Below are 18,114 nucleotides of genomic sequence, written 5' to 3' on the forward strand. Positions count from 1 at the left end.
ACTGTGTCTCAAGTTGTTTGTAACTAATCAATGACCCAGTATTCACTGAATCAGTAATCAGCAATCAGCATTGGAAATTGAAGTCATTGTATAGTGATTCACCACCATGTTAGCTGGGGAGCACTTTCTCCCAGATGTGTAACGAGACTTTGGCAGACTACAGACAACACACCCATGTTAACAAACCTGGTCAGTCTTTGATTCTTAATACACAAAGGGGAAAAAAGTAGAGAACTGATGATAGTGAGTCAAGACTGCCCTTGACATAGCACTGCTCAGTGTTGGGAAAACAGTTGGGATTATTATATACAATGTGTTGACATTTAAGGAGCTAACTAACAAAATAAAATTTCCAAATCAACATAAACACATGTTTAAGTTTTGTTTTGTTAACATGAAAAAAACAACTTTGTTGCAACAATTTTGTTGCCAAACTCTCTTTATACTTCAGATTCATAAACTACAAGGTCGAATCACAAATAAGGAAGGTAAGCACTGATCTTAAGTCAGTCAGCTTCTGAGACATAGGATCAAATCCTCACAGGTACTGTTGGTGTTGACAGTCAATAAAATAATTACATTATCTTTGCTCATAATTTTTAAGCTTAGCACTTGTGAGAAAGTGAGGGGAAAAAAAACAGGAGGTAAGACTGCACAAAATATTCCACACAAGTTCGGCATGTTTACGGTAGCTTACACTGTAATGAAAAAAATGTGATACGAGGTGCGATCTAAAAGTTCAGCTACGGTTTTTGCTTGTTATAGATGCAGTCTCAGAAGTACCCACCCATATACCACAAGGTCAGAGAGGCAAACTTCCTCAAGCCTTGGGGCCAAAGATACATAAGGTGTGAATTCAGAATATTGGATGTGACATTTTGTCTTGTGCAGTATTTCTAAGATATGACTATCATCAATATGATTTGCCGACATTGTAATTCAACAGATATTAACACGAGGTTGTGACAAACATGATGATAAAACCTGATCCTTTTTTTTTTTTTTTTTTTTTTTTTTGTGGAAGATATCTCAGTGCAGTGACACTGCCTTCTGAGTGAGCAGGGTTTTAATTAAACCCCCAAACACAAGAGCTATCGATAAAGTCTTCACAACTTAATGCCTTGTGAGTTGCTGCCATGGATGTGAAGAGATTGGGTGGGTTATTTACACCATAGGGGCAGAGTTAATCTGCCTTGATGCTCTTAGATCTCTAATCAAATAGAAAGAGATTGTAAATAGCACAGAATAATCCACCCGACCCTTGTGATATGGAGTCAGATGACTTCCGGAGTTTATACACAAAGTTCAATTTAACAGAAAAATTGCACATACAGTATGTGTAGTTAACATATATCTTGTAAGACCATTGCTTTATGTTCCTCTGTGAGTTGTGCTCTCAAGCTACTCTTCTTGTCCTGACTGACAAAGGCATGTGTACATATATACACATATATTTATATCTCAAACACATCAGCAAAACCAATTATAAAAAGAGTATTTATTCATTCATTCATTAAAGTGAGATCTGGATACTGAATTAGAGTGAAAGTGCAATTCCAACCACTTCAGTTTAGTCACTTTTCACTGCTTTAAATGAGAAATGTAAGTTTCTCAGTGTAACCTGAAATTTTTCATATGCACATTTTTAAATTGCTTCACTTGCCCAAATGTAAACATTGTCCACTGATATCAGCATGTTTAATCACTCCTGGAGAGTGTGGTGTAAAACTCTATATAATAATAGTTTAACTTTAGGTGCTGTGATTGACTGAGTGGTGTTCATTCTTCCCCTGCTCCAAAGTGGTTATTTAAGAGTTTACAGTGAGTCACCACCCATACAGTTGATTTGGTGTTTAGAACTGTTGACTCAAAAATCTTGGGTTCAAATCCCACAACAGCTCACTGATAGCTTCTGCCATTACTTTCTTTTCAGCTTCTAGCTCTCGGCAATTATACTGCTTTTTTTTTTAGTTAATTCACTGCAATCCTCCCAGATACTTTATGTTAATCTTTTTCTAGGGTTGAAACTTCCATAGAATATAGATTCATGAAAAAAAAATCCCCACACCACAACTGCCTTTCTTTAATTTACTTACAAATATACAAATATTCAACTGATTTTAGACATGGATAATTTCCTATGCTAAATCACCCCTCACAAAGTCAATGAACCTTGGTAAATCAAGCTGAATATACAATTAACCACACTTATATCTCCCTCTACATGCACACTCCCCACTAAAATGCAAATGAATTAGGAGGAAAGGGTCATTTCAGTGATTGCATGGAAGATTACAGGCAAAAGACACTCCCAGGCAGTGCACCTGTTTGATAACTATCATGGCCATTTCTCTGCACAGGATGCATGGAAAACAAGGCAGGAGAACGCTTGTATATCTGGCCTTTTGGCCTTTAAACTAGTTTGCCAAAGAGCTGAGTAGAAACACTATAAATTACACTAGAATAAAAGTACACATAAAATGGAGTTAATAGTATGTGGCAAGTGCTCAGGTGTGAGACCACTAGCTAAAAATGCCATGAACTGCAGAGACACTACAGTAAGACACGGACATCAAACAAAAAGAGTTTTTTGCTTTGATGTCTAGTTACTGTCTTCATAGATGAAATAGTTCCCAGTGAGCTTGTCCAAAATGAGGCAATGTGCACATCTTCTGTACTGGAAGAAAAGAGCTATATATGTAACTCCATTGTCCATCTCTTATGAAACCAATCACACTCTGAAACCAGGTAAAAAATATCATTGGGGGAAGTCTTTGATTCTTCAATACACTGTGGTTTGTATGCATATTTCTTGGTTTATTCATATCTCCCATACAACTGTGAGAGCCTTAAGGCCAAAACCTCAGCTGAAAGGATTAAGTTCAAAGGCAAGCGAGAAAATTACTCACAGACTCAAAGTCTTCAGCCGTGCAGTGGGCCTTCTTAAAGCGACAAGACTTCACCATGTCCCACAGGCGGTGAGCTGAACGGTCATACAGCCTTTTCCAGTCAAACTGGCCACAGCATGGAAGCTCTGCTTTGGTCCCATTGAAGTATTCGAAACTTTCCCAATTCACCTCGTACATAGGGCTTGTGATGTTCTCTGTATGCTCTGCAGGTATACTGAAGATCTCCCTCAGATGTTCTATGTCACAAGCAGTGAGTGTAGACTTTCTAAGAGGATTTAAATTACAGAGTGTAATGGCAGGCATGATTCTCTCTGACGCCACCTGTTCTTCGAGTTTGGTGACGTGATGGAATTCAAAGTAGAACACAATCCCACTAATGCTGCAGTAGACAAAAATGCTGAGACACACAATGAAAGTCAAGGTCCAGAGGCAATGCCGGACTTGAGAAGATCCCTTGTTGATGACATGCACCAGACCATGCAGAGAGGTTCTACTGGCAAACTGCTGCAATGTCCCTTCCTCTTGATTAGTGTGGGAATCAACGGGGCAGGGGGCTGACATTGGGTCAGTTCCACCCGAGGTCCTAAAAAGTGAATGTGTTGTTGTGTAGCTCATAATCGTCTAACAAAACAAAAGTGGAATCTATGGGCTTTTATAGGAAACACTGGGAGAGGCAGGAAGCAAAGAAGAAGCACATTTCCACTCAGTTACATTATCTCTATCCATTAGAAAACCTTTTTCATCAACTATCCACTTCTCACAAACAGGAAGCCAAGTTCAAATCTATGTATCCAATTATAAAAAAAAAATAAAAGCAAAGTTCATGCAAAATGGAAGTTAATGAAAGCTCCCATTAAAAGCTTTCTTTTGTCTGAGTGAGAGTGAGGAATTTCTAATGCAACTTGTTCCCACTGGTCTTGATAAAGAGGCATGATAAAGGTTCACTGATCGACAATTAAGTTTAATTTCTCTGCCACAGCAGCAATAAATTTGAGAGGATTCAAAACGTAGTTTTAGGTTGAAAGCACTGCAGCAAAACAAATTTGTGTTGTAATTGTTTTCTGTGAAAACAATGACAGTTTAATTCTGGCTTAATAGTGCAGAGTACTAAAAATGCATCAACAAAAAACTACCATTGCCTAGGTGTGTGTGTGTGTGTGTGTGTGTGTGTGTGTGTGTGTGTGTGTGTGTGTGTGTGTGTGTGTGTGTGTTACAGCACATTCTAGTGGAATAAGAGCATAACAAAAGAGCAGGTGTCATTCCTTCCCCAGTTACTCAAGGAAAGCATTTTATGCTCAGGGGGAACTCAAACCAAGACAAAAAACAAATTGTAATGTTTAAGTGGGAAACTAACGTACAGAAAAATCTAACAAAAACAAATGAGTGTGCAACCAAAAACATGACAAAATATTTAGGTTTACAAAGACAAACGCAGGTCACCCCAACAGGTTCTATAACAGATATACAGTACTACAAACAATATACAAATACCAACTACTAACTCAGATTACTGCAGCCACTCAGGAGACCCATGAGGGAAACACAGCTCTTGCTGTCAGATGGCAACCCAGACTAACAATCTCAGGCAATTCATTAATTGAGGTAATGGCATACCCACACAGCAGCCGACACTCTTCCAGTCACTCCCATCTTACAATCAATCCACCACAGCTACTTACACACATCCCCGAAGACAACAGAAATGGGTTGTCCATTCTGTTTGGTGTAAACTTACATTTCCTCTTCTGCTGATATATGTATCTGAGTCTATGCATGAGAGCCACACAATTTGAGGGAAATACCATTGTACTGACCAGTGTCGCTACTGAAGCTTAAAAGAGCTGGCTGTCTTCCTAACCAGCCAAATCAACAGCGATTTGAAAATTGTACTCTTTCAAATGGTGATTTCAATATAAAATGATTGTGAAGGCCTAGTCTCTAACACAAACTGGCAACCTCTTCAGGGTGTTTATTAACACCAATGCAATCTGTAACAGACTCCATCCTCCACTCCGTGTTACCCTGCAAGTATTAATCCTGGAAGGATGAATGGATGAACAAAGTAGAAAACCCAACTTTTCAAGCGATACTGCTCAAGGGCCAATGTCTTTTTACTGATGTGTTGGAGCTGCACTGGTGAAGAAGTGGAAAAGCCGGACACTCTTATGTCAGTAGGAGTAGAAGCAGTAGTCTTTCCCAGTATGGTTCCTGTGGCTGCTATGGTTTGTTGATTTGGCAGTAAGCACCAAGTCAGAAAAGTAATAAGTCCTCTAAGTTGGAACGACCATACAGGTCATGTGTTCCTACCTCTGGATACAACCCAGAGGAGCATAGTGGACCTGTGTTGTCATGGTGATAATAAAAGCATGGTTAAGGTGGTGGAGAGGAAGCAAAAACTGTTTTGGTAAGGTTTAGGTGCCAAAAGCACATAGGTTAGGTTTAGGAAAAGATTGTGGTTTAAGTTAAAATAAGTATTTCCTTAAGGTCCCTCGTTATCACAGTAACAATAAGAAGCTCACAGTGAAGGCTGAAGAATGGTAAAATGATGAATGAAACAATGGTGATTATTGATTTCACATAGGAAACAAACAGCAGCCTCCTGTGCGAAAGTCCTTTATGTTTAGTCGACCCATCCTACTCCTTAAACACAGTCACTCCTTATACTACATCCTCCTTTGCTCTCGTCATAATTTCTACAGCCACTAGAGGTCACCTAACAATAAAACGTAACTATGGCTCGTAATAAGCTGCTTGCACAGGTGCTCTATAGGCTCGTTTTTGTTTTTTACTGGAGGACAGGCTCCAGAGAAGTGAAACTGTCGACTAAGTTAGTAGAGACAAATGAGAGAAGAACCAGGGACAGCAGTCCCTGGTTCTTCAGTGGCAGTACTGTGTACACTGGGTCAAACTGTGCATTAGTAGTAAACACTACCTGAAAGCACAGTAACTTTCTTATGAAGACTATCACCAAAGGTAAAGCCCACAGTGTTATAACCTGCCAATTTATGGTCATGTTCTGGAAAAGGAGATAATCTTCATTAACATGTTATCACTTCACCACTGACCCTGCTGCTGATGAGCTATTCTTGGACTACTCCATTATGATGACAATGCAGCAGCGTCTTGAAGTTGAGAGATATGAATGCTGGTGGGATGCTCACAACTTGTGCCGAATATAAAGAAGGAAGAAAAGATGTCCTTTGACCTTGGGACCCGTGCACGAGTATAGTGTCAACTCTCTCCGCTGGAAGGAACATGCTGACTATGTTCCAACTGCTATAAACATCATGGGTGTTAGGAATCCACTCTTAAACTCTCTTTTCTGGATGTGTGCCATACCGTGTATACATTTGTCCAACTTATATATGATTAATTCCTTAAAGCTTTATCAGTATACAAAAAGGTCTAAAAATACAAAAGGGTCTACCCAGCACTATTAAATTTTTATTTTTTTTTTTAAATCAAGGCTTCTTGTCATCTTTTGTAATGTTAGCTTCACATACTGTATATACAGACCTGCTAAGCTCAGGCTTAGGTGCTTTTAATTAACACTTCAAAGTTTAACTCATGCCTACAATTTAATTTCCAGGTCTCCATCTCTCAGCAAGTCTTTCGTCTTTGCAGTTGGTGCAAAGGCCAACAACAGTTGAATAAAGAAAGCATTTTAATAGAAACTGCAATGGTCTGTACAGAGAATGGTAGATCATAATAAAGAAACTTCAGGATAAAGATTGTTTACCATGTCTTTCCAATATCTTCCTAAGGCTGTGCATAATGTCCATGCCTTTTTGTTTCATTAGTTCATTGCCATAAAGTTCTGCATAAAGCATAAATTTGAACTTGAATGAATTCAAATTTTTGCAACAGGGAATGGAGTGAACTGAATGCTGTAAAAAGGGAAACTGCCTGCTTCACTGGCCATTCTTGCAATGGATATAATCAACATTAATTCAATGTCCAGAGCACGTTGTTTTGTTGAAATTATTCAGAAATTCCCCTTAGCCCTCCATAATGCCCTGTTACAGTTTCCTTCTTCCCTTCTATACAAACGCTTAAAAAATCATTTCAAAATAATCCACATGCAGTTCAAGCAATTTATCTTGGAATGTTAACTCTGGATTTGTGAAAATATACTTTCTGTTGCACTCATTCCAGAGTTGTTAATTGAGTTTTTAAAAAATCTGTCTCCCTCTCATTGTTTCTGATAAAGCCCCAGGCTATCTCTCAGTGTCATCACAGATTAAGGATTTAACTCTCTTGCCTACCAACACCAGCTGAAGAGTCAACTAACATCCAGATGACATGTCAATTCTGTTTCAGGGACTTTCTCTTAGGCCAAACCAGTGAGTTTAAAACATATTAAAAGTCTATGATTAATCATTTCACTTCACTTTCACAAAACTTTCAATTATCAGTATATTTTGGTAACTGTTGCATCATTTCCATGCCATTGCCTACATAAGCTCATTCACAAACATGATTATCACTTGTATTGTAAGTTTGTTATCTGACAAACACAGCGTATCTGTGCAAAGACAGGATGTGCAGCTTCATTTTTACATTCCATTGTATAATTTATTCAATAATGTCAAGCCATCAGTGGTCATGAGCACACGCTGTAACATGGTCTGTTAGACAAGGCAGCAAAATAGAGAAAAATAATAATCTGTAATCTTCTTAGTGTTTGTTTATTACTGCTGCATTGTATAAATATTAAAATCACAGGATGACAATGGATGTTCATTAAACAGTGATAATGATTTTTTAATCTCACTTGATTTGGAATTTCTCCATAATGCTTCAAAATTACCCTGAACTAGCTGAGCAGAAGCAGCCAGGGTTTTACCTCTTATCATCCCAAATAGATTGAAAAACCATGTTCTTCCTATATAATTAGTTTCACAAAATTATAACACCCAGCTAATTAATATTTTCATGTCTGTCCACAGTAATAAAATGATGGATTAGATGAATTACATTGCACCCCTGAAAAAAAATCAGCTTTAATTACTATAAATATATTTAAAGGGGCATATTTTGAAACCATCAGGGGGGAGAACGTTATTTGAAAATATATACATGAATTTGCCATCCATGTACTTTCCTGAGAAGACTAGTGAGAGACTACTGAAGTATCCCTTCCACTGATGCATATGTTCAGATGACACACAGGTGGATTTGATCTACTGATCTGAGACTCGTTCAAGTAACTCAGATTGCAGCCAGTGTTCACTTGTTGCAAATAAGGCTGTGCGTCAAGTTTCCAGTTGATCATTGCTTACCAGGCAGAATGTAAAAATAATGGCATCAGAACTAAATGAAAGTGCCAGAAGTCAAATTGTTTTTCTAAGAAAAGAAGGGCTTTCTCGGCATCTAATCATGGTTAGACTAAAGGTTTCTAAGGGGGCAGTACATGGAACTCTAAAACACTTTGCAGAAACTGGATCAGTTGTATCTAAAGCACGATCAGGCAGACTGCACCATCAGAAGATCAATACATCAAGTCTAGTTCCGTGAGAGAAAGAAAAGAAACTTCGTCACAGATACTGAATTTGCTAAATAAAGAACTCAAGACTCCAATAAGCAAAAGTACTGTCAAAAGAAGGCTGACTCTTGGTGGAGTGTCAAGAGGGGAAACAAGGCCAAATGCTTCAGTTGGCAAAGGAAATACCAACATTTCATAGTGGATAACTGTGTATCAGACTGAGTATCAGACCCACAGTGAAACAGATTTCCTTGAAATCTGGAGTCTGGGATTGTTTGGCCTACTCTGGAGTGGGACACCTGCACAGAGCGGACTACACCCTGACCAAGAAGTACCACTCCATTCATGCTGCACCCTCTGGTTTGCATCTTTCTGGAGAAGAATTCATATTGTAGCAGGATAATGACCCCAAACGCACCTCAAAGATTTACAAGAAGTACTTTAGAAGACCAAGGAGTCCTGACTGTCATGGGCTATCCTCAGTGGTCAACGGACCTCAACCTTATCGAACATTGGGGTGTTACAGAAAGTAGGTTGATAGCTAAGGTAGGTAAGATGTCATATGAAGCAAAAACGGGACATACAGATTAATGTAAAATTCAACTTTGAAAAAGAAGGAATCACGCCCATAAGGTTGCCCAGACAAATGCAAACCATTACAAAACAGAAATCTTTTGAAAACTGTGCATGAAACACTTGTCTATTTCCAATAAATGCTAAGGTTGCTGTGAGAATGATGTATCAACAACACCAAGTGAGTAGGGAGTCAGGAGAAGGTTTTATGAAGGATTCAGGTGGTAGGTATTATAACTGCAGCACAAATCGAGATGAGTTTGTTATTTGCTTAGGTATTACCCTCGAATTACATCCATTTCAAAGCAAAAAAGCAAATTCTGCAGTCAGTTTAAAAAACAGACAAAAACATGCTGCAGTTGCTGTGCAATCTTCTCTGGACCATTGGCACAGTAGTAACACTAATCATCCAAGATGCCAGCAGAGGCCAGCAGAATGACATTATCCACTTGATCATTTAAGAAAATAAGTGAAACACAATTTTAATTATTTTATGCTCTCTGATCAAACAATATAGCCATGTTATGCTTTTCATTTTCTTATCTTAATAGCAAATGCAACAATATTCTCATTTCACTTCAACTTCAGTCCTTTCAGCCACCTGGAAATCTGCTAGTATTTGTATTACACATGGGAGGAAAATTTCCTACTCTGCCTGTCTGGATCTTTACCTATGTAGTCTAACTCAAGTGGTTAATGCAACCTTCCCTGAAGGGCAATTTATAGTTTTGAGAGTTCACTGTACTTTGAGATGTGCCCAAAGACTACAAGGCACTGTAGTGTTTTATCTGCACTGGACTCAATCCATGAACTTATCAAGAGCTAACACTCAGAGATTCGATATAAAAACTGAAGCAGCAGCGAACATTTACTCGTGCAGACAGATTAAATGTATACACCTCGGAGAGATGCTTTGTTACATTTTGGAGAAAGATATTCCATTTTAATAGCATTGTGAATTGTCATTAACATTATCTTGCTCACCACTTTCATATGAAGCACTATACATATTATTGTATGAGTAGATATGACTGCCTCACATCACACTAACAATTCTCATAAGTCATTAATATACCTACCATCACTTACTCACTATTCAATATTCAACAAGACATCTCACACTGATTACAATGTTGTCATTCAGTCCAGTTGTTTTACTCATTCAATCACCAACCCCACTGGACTTCCTGTCTCTGATCAGTGGGACCTGGTTTTGCAAAGATGACATTTTTTAAGGAAAAACTCAAAGTTATTCTCGAGAGAAACATCTCTGATGAACAGAGAGGAAGTAATAAAGCACCAACATTTCCAAAGGGGACTCAATGATTCTCCTTGACCGTGAAAGTCAATAGCAGTCTGACTGTCTTTCTGTGCTCTAACAAACATAGGCCGATTGTCTAAAAATAAATATTAAATAAAAAGCAGGTGTATAATAGTGAGTTGAAGATATCTAGCTACTAATCCCCCTGGCTTTATAAAGTACTGCATGTTAAGTGTTTTCCTCACTGTTCAAGAGAGCTGAAAAAGCTTCTTTGGTGGGTGGAAAAAGACTTCAACTGCTCAATTTCATTTTATTATTGGACTGAAAGTATACAGCGTGGTATGAAAACACGAAACAATGTCAAAAGCCAAAGTTAACAGATTTGTGGTCGAACTGACTTAATTTGCAATTTATTTTATGTTTGAAAGTTGTTCAGTTGATTTTCTGAGGCAAAAAAAGCAAAACATAACACACACACTTAATAGTGTCTGTTATGTAAATGGAGCCATTGTTAAAGTTAATAGTAACACCAGCACTTTTCCTACTAAGAAATATCTGCTGTGACAAAGGCCTGTACTGACACTGGTCAAGCTGTATTTGAGGATCTTGAGTCAATAAACACTATGTACACAAAATACAGTGTGTGTGACTGACTATTTTGCCATGATTCTGGATCAACGTTCCTGTTTTGAGTTGTGTGCTTATTCTTAACCCCGCTGAAGCCTAATTTCTTTTTTTTTTGCTTCAGTAACATCGGAAATCCCTTGCTTAAATCAATAGTTTCATCTATCTTATATGCTCCTTTTGTCTGTGAACTTGTACATGAGATGGCTATGGTCAGGTTAAGTGAAGCCAGCTAATGCATTAGCTAAAAATGTTAATTAAAAATAACAGTAGCACTGAATCTATTTTGTCCAGATAAAAAAGAAAATACTGACATAATAAAACAATTTCTTTCACTGAATGAAAAAGTCAAGGGAGGTAGAGGGAAGAGGCAACAATATTCCTTTATGATCCTATAAGCACGGCTTTCTTTCCTCATATGTTTAAACTGTTTTATAATCAGTGGATCACAGTTCTCCACAAAATAACCTCAGCAGTGCTCATTATGTTAATGGCAGCATTACCCCAGTTATTATGAAATGAAACATTTCCTATTGTGGAGAAAACTAAAATGTGCACTTTATTATAATTTTGAGAAAGATTATTTTAACCAATGTTTAACCTGCTTATTTCCTGTAAGTCAAAATTGAATGTTGTTGAACCTCTGAAAGCACATAGGGCTTATTTTGGTAAATGACTAAGGCCTTTACTATGGAATAAATGCAGCAGGAACATGAATTATAGACTTTAAAAGCATATCATTAAGTTTAACCACATACCCTTAGCTTATTATTGATAATCTTTAAGTTTCACAAGCATCTAACAGCATTCTTAAAGAACACTTTGAATTATACCGGATCCCCTTTGTGCAGTCAGTGCGTTTGCTGTTGATTTAAAACTCATCTAATTAATTATTCAAGGGTATTATTTTCTACATTGAATCTATTTCCTGCATCAGCGATGCCAGTAATGGCTCCCAGAGGATTCTGCAGTGCCACGTTTTCACCTTCTCTGCTTATAACACACTGCCTTCAAAATAGAGCTTCAAACAAATTCAACACGCATGCACACACACAACCACACAAATCAATGTTTCAAGGGCTTGCAGTGTTTAGCAAAGTACTCTACTAAGTCAATTTCTGTTCTTGGCAAAGTGTAGGTTCTGTCAGTGTGCTCTGTTCAACTGAAGTCATTTCAAAGGCATGATGCAGATAGGCCACAGTACGGTTGAAGTTTTATGTGAGTCATCATGCAATTGCAGAACCAGTCTTAAATGCTCACTGAGTTTCATTTCACAGAGGAGGTCCTGTAACATTTTTTTGGTTACAAACTATGACCATCATTTGCAAACAGTGCAACAACGTTATAAAGACATGTTGTTTCAGAGTTTAATGATTTGTCATTTTATTATTAAAACACAATGTGAGCACTGCATTTAAAGAGGCATCCAGTCAGAGATTGGACTGGTGTGTATGAGTGCTATTTACAATGAGCCAGCAGGGCACTTCAGGTCCAATCCCAAATGGTGAAAATTATCTAGCCATCTGACCCATGCTGACCAGGAACGGCCACTGTCCATTTTCACTTCAGGGTGAGAGAATATGAACAAATGTATGATTTTAAATGGTTAGTTTTCCTAAATTGCACCAAAACTATATATATAAATAAATGAAATTAAATTTTTTTTTTTTTAAAAAGCACAAAGAATGAAGAGAATGATCTAAAAGCAAAGAAATAGTACACGTTGAAAAACTCAACAGAAGTTTATCTTAATGTCTCACTGCACAGACTTCACTGTCAACTACTGTCAATTATTATATTGAAAATGAAAAAAAGAGCATTAAATAATACAAACATGCAGTACAGAAACGCCAAAAAATATGTTTGAGGTGCTTTAGAAACATTGTCAACATTACATAGCTGGACCACCGTAGAGAACTGTCAAATATTTATTGTCTTTATCACAATTCTTTAATAATCAGATCTAAGGCATCTTCATCAAAAATGTTTAAGTAAAATAAATAAATAAATAAATTAAATTAAATATATAACAACAAAAAGGTATACATTTTTTTTAAACTGAAGAATCAACATTGTTATCGATCATAAAAGTTACTGGTCAGGCTCTAAAACTGAGCTGCCCTTTCTTGTTCTCTTTTCTGCTTTACTGAACTAAGTCAAAGGCAGCAGTTTGGGCGTACATCAAATTTTCAACAAAAATCATAAAGGCCTTTTCCCTTGCAAGTAAAGAACATGCAGTGAATCATACAAGCACTTTAAAAGGACTAACAAGAGACAAAGGCATATAGGGCTGCCTCTCAAATTCTCAAAGTAAAATGCATTCATTTCTGCTACAGTCGTTCAGCTTTGATTGTTAAAAAATTCCAATCACCACCAAAAAAGAAAAAAAAAAAACAGACAAAAACAGGAGAAACATAAAGTGAGCTGTATATATGTGTTACAAGGGTTCATGGCCTAAGGTAGAAGGAGATGAGTCATGAGGCTCTCGTAACAAGTGTGCACAGTTCAGCTCTTTAAGAAATCATACAGAAAGTTTGAAATTAGTATCTTTTGATCTTTTGTGATATTTCTGTTTCAGGCAATTGAAAATGGACTGACTGAGAAAATGGACATCATCGGCATTTGTGCAGTCAGCCTCAAGGGCTAATCACTCAGGGAGTGGATCCACTGCATGGACAGATACCTGGGTATCTCCCAGCTACATGTCCATGCAGTGATCCACAACGAACGACCACTGTGTTAGCTCAATAGGTCCCAACAATCCTTGGGTCTGACGCAAAGCAGATTCAGCCCAACATGTCAAGGCACATTCATGCCATTTTTGAGGTAGAGCCTAAAAGATTTATCCAGCAATTTGTAACCATGGATGAGACCTGGGTCCACCACTTCCAACCAGAGACAAAAGAACAATCAACACCCAGAGTCTCTGGCTTCCAAAAAAGCCAAATCTGAGATCTGCAGGCAAAGGTGATGGCTTCCATTTTCAGAGAGTGCTACTGATGGACTACATGGAAAAGGGTCACACTATTACAGGGGCCTACTTAACTGATGTCTTGAGACAGCTACGTGAGAAAAATCAAGAAGCTTCCGCATGGGAAGCTGACAAGAGGAGTGCTCTTCCACCAGGACAACGCTCCAGCCAACAAGCTGAAACACCCAGCCTGTTCACCTGATTTGGCTCCCTCAGACTACTACGTCTTCCCCAAGATGAAGAAGGAGCTCAGTGGTCTTCATTTTGACAGTGGTGGTGATGATGATATCATGCTGTGGACCACTTTCTGGAGCTCCAAGACACAGACTTCTACACAGAGGTGATCTGTATGCTACATGTCTGCTGTCTAAGTGTGTAAATGTAGGAGGGGACTATGCTGAAAAATAAAGGTGCTTCCTTCGCATGTCACTGTCAGCTGTAATGATCAAATTAAATATTCTGCTTACCCTCAGTGAGACACTTAGGCTTGCTTATGGGAAATAAGGAGATCACGTTGTGGAGGAATGGGTGAGAGGCTAACATTGAGAGCAGCTTTCAAAGTTGCTTTCCGTTTGTTCTTTGTCGTTGATTTTGTAACAGTCACAACGGAAAATCCTGACTCACATAAATAGGTGGTGGTGAAAGGCAACAGAAATGAGACTGCCCATTTTGGCAGAGAGGGGTATTGACAGGCAGTAAGTCTCCAGAATGAAGCAAGGTCAACTTGTGTGAGCTGAGGCTTCAGGCTGCTGTGTGCTGATGGTTCTATCAGTTCATTTTCCAACACTGTGGACAGAGCCATATCTTCTGAAGTAGGATTCACAGAGAAAGGGTTCAAAATTGAGAGGTTTCTGTGTCGTGGGTACTGTGGGAAGTTGTCTACAAACTCTCATGACAACTGAGCCAAATGCTAAGTTTCACGAAGGGGCCTTTCATTAGTGATTCTATCATTTAAACAATAGTGTCACAGTAGGTGATTCTATTGTTTTCGGTTCAGCTCTGTTCATTTGTTGTGGCTGGTGTGTGTTAATGTGTGAAGCTCCTGTTGAAATATATAAATAAATACTCAATTGCAGAATATCAACAAATAATCAAACATAAAGGACTCCAAGTGGTACGGTGCATGGGCTATAATATTATTGTCTCATCCCTGCAAGTAGGTTCAGCTGAATCAATTAATTCACAGTGGGTCTTGAAGAGACACATAGACTCAAATGTCTTTTTGTTCTGTGAAATCACATTGAATAATAAAAAGCATTGGCTGCCATTAACTGTCACCTGCAACAATGTGTTAGGGGGAATTTACTGAAAATGTTTTCAGGTAAAAGAATGAGTCACCTGATTGCAGATTGGCTGGAAACCTGAACAGTGTTTTAATCACAGTCTACTTTATTGGGGTGGTAGACTCTTCTTCATGACCACTAAGTGCTGAACGTCACCATGTCCTGTCTTTACACTTGACAACAACGGATTTAATACCCCTTTCAATGAACCAAAAAAGTTCAAAAGAAAATAGAAGATAACAATACTCAAGAATGTGAGTAATTACAAGGCTGCCAGCCTAGGTGATTAGCTTTTTTTTTTTTTTTTTTTAAAAAAAGACAACTGCATTTCTAAGAATTTCTCTGACAATAAAATGTTTTCAATCAGTGAATCTTTACAAGTCAGAAACACTGAAGTGTAAGCACTCTCAACTACCACCCACGGTTTCATTCCTGATTGTGGTGGCTTTGACTTTGTTCCAACCAACATAACAGGTCGTTTTCACAGTTGAGAAGCCAGTAAGGGTGTCCTGCGCTATTGAAACAATTCCCATTGGGGGCTCTTACCAAAGTGTGTGTGTGTGTGTGTGTGTGTGGGGACTATGCGAAACCTCTGTGACACATAGTCGCAAGAGCTGCTGTGTTTCACCTGTTTGTCACTAAAGAGGTCTGTAAAGTTAAGTTGGTAAATCTAGTGTCAAAGATGCTTGGTTAGCAACACTGCCTCTCAACATCCCCCTGATGACCTAATAGAAACAGCTTGCACCAATTCATTTTGAAAGCGTAACAGCCAATGGGCAAACTCCAACACTCAGCCAGCCTAACAGTGGTGTAACTTAATCACTCGGTTGCGGTCCAGCCAAAAAGTCTTGCTATAAAATTAAGGCATTCAAACATTTGCATACAGTAAATCAGTGAGAAAACAAAAGGCAGTATTCTATAATGTATTCAAGAGCAGGAAATCCACATACGTACAATACTTAAAATACTTGCATTTGTATAAAGAGTAAATAAGTTATATTGCTGCCAATGTAAGGAACTTGTGTCTAAGGTTTTCCAAATATAAAACAGTTTAAAGTGTTTCTCCTATAAGATGCAGAGTAAACCGACTTAGAGGAAAATATTTTTGTCTCCAGACTTAATTGCAGTAACAAGGACAACTAATAGAAATGTCACTTTAGCCACAAACAACGTCTCACACAGATAAACCCCATTTCATTTAAATGAATATGCCAAGTAAATCCAACGTCTTATTACTGCCTGCTGATTATTTTGAGTGTTTTATAAAAAAATGTTTTGTAAAGTCATGACAGATTCTGCATGACTGTCCCCATCAAAATGACATTTTTTTTTTTAAATCATTCAATCTTGGCTAGAGTATTTAATTTAGAGAGCAAAACTCTATAATCATGGTAACATTATATACTATATTGAAAAAGACATGAGGAGACTGGAGGGCACATCAATAACAAAACAAACGTACACATATTCATACGCAATAGGAGAAGAGTAAGGGGTGGTAGGGTGCAGACAGAAAGGGAAAAAAAGCTGGGTAAAAGAAAAAGATAAATCAGAAATTACTCTGCACAAAGGATCCAAGAGATCTATTAATATAGCTCTGCCCGTTTCTCATTCAAACAGACAGCATTATAAAGACTGGGTGATGAAAGTGTAGTAGAGTGGAGACTCACCTGCAAAATTTCAAATAATTCTTATTCTCTGATGTATCAATTCTCATTTGCATCACAGTAGGTAGAGTTATATTCTTCATTTTAAATGTTATAAAAATTATCAAACAGATTTTCGCACATTTGGTCAGTATCAATGTTTGCATCTGTGCTTGCACGGTATATCACAGCCTATCCTCAGAAAACGCAGTAGCATGAGTCATGAAATATATAACTTTACATGTCTGAATCAACATCCCAGTGATTAGACTCTGTGTACTCTACTTATAATGAATATATCAAAGCCCACACAAACACCTGCTTTTAAGCTTAGGCATGCATCTGCATCTAGCGGTGGGATCTCAGATATCTAATCTGCAGCAAAGGTTTGTTAGTTCAATAAGAAATGTGGTGTATTATAATTTTGTGTGTTTTGCTGTCCTTACAGGTGCAGAGAGAATGCTAGAAGTAAGTAAAGATAAAAAAAAAGCCTCTAATGCTACCCCGCAGCTTATTTACTAAGTGCCACAAAGTCAACCAAATACAACACAGCTTTGCTCAAACACTGTAATCACTGGGGGGGTCACACATAGACATGTCTGGCCTTAATGAATACCCACAGTGCCCTCTACTGGGGACAGAGAAATGCACCTTTAAACTTCATCTTTGTCAAGACTAATGCTGAACAGGAGTTCCAGTTAAGGAAACAGGTGTTCACATCAATAAGAAATGAAATTTTGTTCCTACCTATAATTGCACTGCCCCAAGCCTCAGCCACACTCTGAGAAATTGGTGTACAACTTGACTGGATGGTGAACCTCTGGAAATCTGTGAAAAGACAAAAACATTAAATAAAAAGCAATATACATTATGGTATATATTTATTTTAGATACTTCTTAAATAGCAATTTCAACAGAGTGTACCCCGTATCCTTAGGAAACCATTATTGTAAAAATATCTCAGCATCAACAAAGCTCAGTTTGTGCACTTAAGGCACAAATACTATACATACAGATACCACAGGACCCACATTTCTAACTGGTTAATGTGAATTTGTATGATTTGGTTACAGCAGACACCATCTGGAAAACAAACTTGTTAAGCTAGCTAAATGTTGGAAAATTTGGGTAGTTTGGAGCAAACCAACCCTCATGTGGAGGTTCATTTGTTTTCCAAAAATCTGTTTCAGTGGAAAAATCATTTTATAGTCACAGTATTGTTAGTATAGTTAATAATTAATTTCCTAGAAAAATGATGGCAAGTTGTTGAAAAACCTGGTATTTACAAATTTCTTTGTTGTAAACTTATTTTAAACACAGTGACATATCCAACAAAATAAGTAGTAATGCACACAGCTGCTG

This window comes from Toxotes jaculatrix, chromosome 15 (assembly GCF_017976425.1).
Source record: "Toxotes jaculatrix isolate fToxJac2 chromosome 15, fToxJac2.pri, whole genome shotgun sequence".
Taxonomy (NCBI): Eukaryota; Metazoa; Chordata; class Actinopteri; family Toxotidae; genus Toxotes; species Toxotes jaculatrix.